This window comes from Cherax quadricarinatus, chromosome 56 (assembly GCF_038502225.1).
Source record: "Cherax quadricarinatus isolate ZL_2023a chromosome 56, ASM3850222v1, whole genome shotgun sequence".
Classification (NCBI taxonomy): domain Eukaryota; kingdom Metazoa; phylum Arthropoda; class Malacostraca; order Decapoda; family Parastacidae; genus Cherax; species Cherax quadricarinatus.
The window spans coordinates 13,008,123-13,015,156 of NC_091347.1; positions in this window are offsets into that span (position 1 = coordinate 13,008,123).

The following is a 7,034-nucleotide window of genomic DNA, read 5'->3' on the forward strand; positions in this document are numbered from 1 at the left end:
GGTTTGTGACACAGGATTTGCCTTCCGTGAATCCGTGCTGGTTGGCATTTATACTCCTGTTCCGTTCCAGGTGCTCCACCACTCTCCTCCTGATAATCTTCTCCATAATTTTGCATACTATACACGTCAATGACACAGGTCTATAGTTTAGTGCCTCTTTTCTGTCTCCTTTTATAAAAATGGGAACTACATTTGCCGTCTTCCATACCTCAGGTAGTTGCCCAGTTTCCAGGGATGTGTTGAAGATTGTGGTAAGTGTGTGTGTGTGTGTGTGTGTGTGTGTGTGTGTGTGTGTGTGTGTGTGTGTGTGTGTGTGTGTGTGTGTGTGTGTGTGTATGTGTGTGTATGTGTTCTTGCTGGCCTCTTTCCCTTTGGACTCTGTCAAAGTGCGTAACACATTTGCTGTCTGAGAACCCCAGCCATTTATATACCCTGTTACCTTACTGAAGCACAAGCACCGACCAATTTATGAATCAAAATGTCGTACTGCTCAACATCAGAGAAGAAAAGACAAGCTGCAGAACATACTTTTAATGGGACAAAGTTTAATCTCTGCACAGAACTTTTTTTTTTTAAAATCACTTGACAAAAGCTCCATCTCTAAGGGGTTGTACATTCCAGAGACTAGAACTGACTTTTCAATAATTATCTCCATTCCCCATGCGTTGTGTGACCCATGCAAATTCATCGCTTCCAGATAAATGTAACATAGCTCACGCAGAGCGAAAATGTTGATCCACTAAAAGCTTGTTCTATAACTTTTCATTTCTTCACACATCCACCTATGAACTAAAAATAAAACGACATACGCGAGCTGCAAAAAAAAAAAGCACCACCACTGATACTGAACAGAGAAGATCCACTGAAATCTCTGAAAGCTCTTTTTCTGATTGAAAAATATGATTTTTATTTCACGAGATGATTTAACAGGAGACATAAGAACTATAGGAATGTTTACAATGTTCAGGGAGGCAGCAGCACCAGCAGAGTCAGCATAGTCAGCAGCACAAGCAGAGTCAGCAGCGCCAGCAGAGTCAGCAGAGTCAGCAGCACCAGCAGAGTCAGTATAGTCAGCAGAATCAGCATAGTCAGCAGCACCAGCAGAGTCAGCATAGTCAGCAGCACCAGCAGAGTCAGCAGAGCCGGCAGAGTCAGCATAGTCAACAACACCAGCAGAGGCAGCAGCACCACCAGAGTCAGCATAGTCAGTAGCACCAGCACCACCAGAGTCAGCATAGTCAGTAGCACCAGCAGAGGCAGCAGCACCAGCAGTGGCAGCAGCACCAGCAGAGGCAACATCACCAGCATAGTCAGCAACACCAGCATAGTCAGCAGCACCAGCAGAGGCAGCAGCACCAGCATAGCAGCACCATCAGAGGCAGCAGCACCACCAGAGTCAGCATAGTCAGCAGCACCAGCAGAGGCAGAAGCACCAGCATATTCAGCATCAGCAGCAGATGCAGCAACACCAGCAGATTCAACATAGTCAACAAGACCAGCAGAGGCAGAAGCACCAGCACCAGCAGAAGGAGCCACAGCACCACCAGCAGAGGCAGCCACACCACCACCAGTAGAGGGAGCCACAGCACCACCAGCAGAGGCAGCCACAGCAGCACCAGCAGAGGTGAAGATTGAGACACTTAAGCAGCATATGGGAATCTTTATTCAGGATAAAGATTCCCATATGCTGCTTAAGTGTCTCAATCTTCAACTTGTCGGTTTTTCAAACCATTCATCACACCAGCAGAGGTAGCCACAGCAGCACCAGAAGAGGCAGCCACAGCAAAACGAGCAGAGGCAGCCACAGCACCACCAGCAGAGGCAACCACAGCACCACCAGCAGAGGCAGCCACAGCACCACCAGCAGAGGCAGCCACAGCACCACCAGCAGAGGCAGCCACAGCACCACCAGCAGAGGCAGCCACAGCACCACCAGCAGAGGCAGCCACAGCACCACCAGCAGAGGCAGCCACAGCACCACCAGCAGAGGCAGCCACAGCAGCACCAGCAGAGGCAGCCACAGCAACACCAGCAGAGGCAGCCACAGCACCACCAGCAGAGGCAGCCACAGCACCACCAGCAGAGGCAGCCACAGCACCACCAGCAGAGGCAGCCAAAGCAGCAGTAGCAGAGGCAGCCAAAGCAGCACCAGCAGAGGCGGCCACAGCAACACCAGCAGAGGCAGCAAAAGCAGCACCAGCAGAGGTAGCCACAGCAGCACCAGCAGAGGTAGCCACAGCGCCACAAGCAGAGGCAGCCACAGCACCACGAGCAGAGGCAGCCACAGCACCACGAGCAGAGGCAGCCACAGCACCACGAGCAGAGGCAGCCACAGCACCACGAGCAGAGGCAGCCACAGCACCACCAGCAGAGGCAGCCACAGCACCACTAGCAGAGGCAGCCACAGCACCACTAGCAGAGGCAGCCACAGCACCACCAGCAGAGGCAGCCACAGCACCACCAGCAGAGGCAGCCACAGCACCACCAGCAGAAGCAGCCACAGCACCACCAGCAGAGGCAGCCACAGCACCACCAGCAGAGGCCGCCACAGCACCACCAGCAGAGGCCGCCACAGCACCACCGGCAGAGGCCGCCACAGCACCACAAGCAGAGGCAGCCACAGCACCACCAGCAGAGGCAGACACAGCACCACTAGCAGAGGCAGCCACAGCACCACCAGCAGAGCCAGCCACAGCACCACGAGCAGAGGCAGCCACAGCACCACCAGCAGAGGCAGCCACAGCACCACCAGCAGAGTAAGCCACAGCACCACCAGCAGAGCCAGCCACAGCACCACTAGCAGAGGCAGCCAGGCAGGAGTTATGACAACAGCCCACAAAAATTCGAGTAACGAGCCTCATCTTTCCCATTTCAAAGATCCCAAAGTTTTTCTCGCAATTTAACTGTAATTCTTCGAGTCCGGAGTTGAAAGACGTCGTTTATATTGCTAAAACGTCTAGCTACCTGATATGTTTTCTAATTGAGTATGTTATATATATATATATATATATATATATATATATATATATATATATATATATATATATATATATATATATATATATATATATTTATATATATTGTGTGTGTGTGTGTGTGTGTTTAATATCAGCAGTCGGTATATTTTATTAAGTATTATGTTACACAACGCCTCACAGATACATTGATGGTACAACAATGAACAATGGCATAAACAATACATGAAGTTTGAGGGATGCATCACAAATACATATTGATTCGTGTTTGCTTAAAATTACTTTATAAAAAACTCATTCAGCTCCTCACAGCTTGGGCGTGTACCCAGGATACAACAGGCATTATCCCTCTGTACTACAGCGTGAGACTCTGGCGTAGAAAACTAGCTGCTTTTGGTATCCCTAGTTGCCCTGATGAACCTTGCTTAGCTTCTTAAGGGAGTCAAGGGTCTCTGAACCTTTGGTAACAGTTTCCCTTATTTCCTCCCTGCTGTATTGGAGACAGGTATCAGCCAGTTTGGATGCACATGTGTAGCGCTCCCCCCCCTTCCCCGACCACCTGCTTGCCGTCTGTCCATGCTTGAAGGGTAGTGCCATATGGACACACCTCCGTTATTATTGGGCATCTAGCTGTTGATAGGCTCTTTTTCATTATATTATTAACCTCTTCGTGCCTTCCTATCTTCCCCTCGGATCTACGGCAAACAAGATCATCGTACCCAAATGTGTCTGCCGATTCACGGCCAAGATAGGGACGGCCGCCTATTTTCTCAGTTAGAGTTAGGGTTATACTATATGACCGTCATCCCTGCGTTTAAATTTTTAGTTCTGTATTGTACAGATAAAAGAGTTTTACAATGGTCTTGGGGCCACATTGATGTTGTTGATTCATATACATAGTACATTACGTACACATAAGCTTTGGCAACCCAGCGAAGTTAAACAATTTGAATTATTACCATTTCCATAAGGCTCTGGAATAATAGAAAATTTGTATGGTCATTTTAGAGCAAGCAAATAAATGACAATGACTAATTTTGCGTATAATTTTATGTTTTGTAATTAAATGCCCATTTTACTTCTGTTCATTGCACTAATACTCTGTAATTAATAAAATTAAACAGGACAGTTCAGTCCCATAACACCTGTCCATCACTATACCGTCCAAGCCACTACTGCTATTCCTTCGGGGGGGATGACTTTACGTTGGTGAGAGGCATTTGATACGAAGAATTGAATCCGCTCTTCTTTGGATCAGATCTAATCCCCTTCTATTTTCCAAAACTGTGTGATCACTAAGGGTTTAGCATTCCCCCATGAATGTAATATATAATAGAGCCAGTTGTTGCTGAAGCCCCTTGTAAACAGAGTTGGACACCACGTGAGCCTCGTGCATACAGTGTCTATGAAGAGATGCTCTCACCATTTTACATTAATAAAAATTTTTAAAGGATTACTGGAGACTGAACCTCTTGCCTTACAGTTGCAAGATCACGGGTCTGGACCGGCACAGAGTGGGTATGGACCAACAGTGGAGTGGGTCTAGACTAGCAAGGGGGTCTGGACCACAAGCGGAGTGGGTTTAGACCTGCAGGGGGGTCTGGACCAGTAGGGTGGTGGATCAGGGCAGAGGGTAGATGATGAATAAGACACATGTGCAACAGTTAGGTATCTTTATTCAGAAACGTTTCACCTACACAACAGGCTTCATCATTCGAATACAGAAGAGACAGCAGAAGCAATGGAGATTTAAATATAATGTATTCAGTCCATCCCTCTCGATGATGTAGAGTTGAGGTGGTCAGTCTTTCGGCCTAGAACAATGTGAAGCTGAAGCATCACACTAGAGACTTATATACTACCAGAAATGAAGCGTAGAAAATCTTGAAGACAACAGAAGAGGTGGGGCCCACTAGCAGGAGCAAGAATGTTACAATTGAGAGGCAGTGTAGCAAGCCTGCTAGGTAGGTTCCTCTCAAATCTAACCATTCTCACTTGAAACTAGTGGTCAGGCAATAAAGTTGTCTAAAGATGTCCTCTGTACCAAGATTCTGCTGTGCTGCAGTGTTTGGCAGTATGAATATAATAGTATACAATACAATTATTATATTCTCAATGGTGGGTCTGCCAAACCTTCGGCAGTATATAAGCTTCCATTCTGATGCTTCAGCTTTACATTGTTCCCTACTGGTGGGTCTGAACCAGCAGGGCTATGGGTCTGAACCAACAGGTAGAGAGTCTGAACCAGCAGGATTTGGATCTAGAACAGCAAGTTCTTACCTCAGAGATCTATAACTTCCACATTACTGAGACTGGACTTTCCCACCTTACTCTTGTCCTCACCTGAAACTTAAGACACCCAAGTTAATGTGAACTCAAGTTTACCACTGTGGACTCTGGCTGTAGCTAACACCGCAGTTCCTCGCAGTAAATGTATCGCCAGTAACTCCCGTAAAGGATCTCGGCTCCCTATCCAAACTTTCCAAATGGCCGTCACATGCAAATCCTGGCGAGGGAGGCAAAAGGCATTTCAGCTCTGAGATTTTAGAAAACCTATTATCTTCTCATTTTCATAGTTATACTTTTGTTTTATGCACAAATTTGCACGAATATGGTTGGTACAATGATATAATATACTGCTTGTTGAGCTAATACACAAACGGAGTAGAATGAAATTAGCTCAGAGGAGTCCACACCACCGTATGTCCTTCGATGATGGGTACATCATCTAGCTTGGCTGAATGCACCATTGTTAAGGATTGTGTGGTCTAGTGGTCTAAAGCGTCATGCGTTTTCTCTCACCATGAGGCGGGCCAAAACATATATATATATATATATATATATATATATATATATATATATATATATATATATATATATATATATATATATATATATATATATATATATATATGTCGTGCCGAATAGGCAGAACTTGCGATCTTGGCTTAAATAGCAACGCTCATCTTGCTATATAGGACAAGTGAAAATTTGTGTATGCAATAATTTCCCCAAAACCATTCTGAACCTAACGAGAAAAATATATTTGATTGTGTTTGTTTAGTATTAAATTACTGTAAACGTATTTAAAATATATTTAGTTGGGTTAGGCTAAAATAAATTGATCTTGTTATAATAAGGTTAGGTAAGTTTCCTAAGATTCTTTTGGTACAAAATTAAAAATGTTTACATTAACATTAATGAAAAAATATATCTTTAAACGTATAAGAGAAAATTTCAGAAAGGACTTAATTTTAAACGAGTTCTTGCTAATTGACCAGTTTTACATATTCGGCACGACATTATATATATATATATATATATATATATATATATATATATATATATATATATATATATATATATATATATATATATATATATATATATATATGAGGGAGGTGAAAGTGTATAAACTAAGGGAGGAGGAAGTTCGGGCGAGATATAAGAGACTATTGGCAGAAAGGTGGGATAATGCAAAGATAGAGTAGTGGGGGGTTGAAAAGGGTTGGAATAGTTTTAAAAATGCAGTATTAGAGTGTGGGGCAGAAGTTTGTGGTTATAGGAGGGTGGGGGCAGGAGGAAAGAGGAGTGATTGGTGGAATGATGAAGTAAAGGGTGTGATAAAAGAGAAAAAGGTAGCTTACGAGAGGTTTTTACAAAGCAGAAGTGTTATAAGAAGAGCAGAGTATATGGAGAGTAAAAGAAAGGTGAAGAGAGTGGTGAGAGAGTGCAAAAGGAGAGCAGATGAAAGAGTGGGAGAGGCACTGTCAAGAAATTTTAATGAAAATAAGAAAAAAATTTGGAGTGAGTTAAACAAATTAAGAAAGCCTAGGGAAAGTATGGATTTGTAAGTTAAAAACAGAGTAGGGGAGTTAGTAGATGGGGAGAAGGAGGTATTAGGTAGATAGCGAGAATATTTTGAGGAACTTTTAAATGTTAAGGAAGAAAGGGAGGCGGTAATTTCATGCACTGGCCAGGGAGGTATACCATCTTTTAGGAGTGAAGAAGAGCAGAATGTAAGTGTGGTGGAGGTACGTGAGGCATTACGTAGAATGA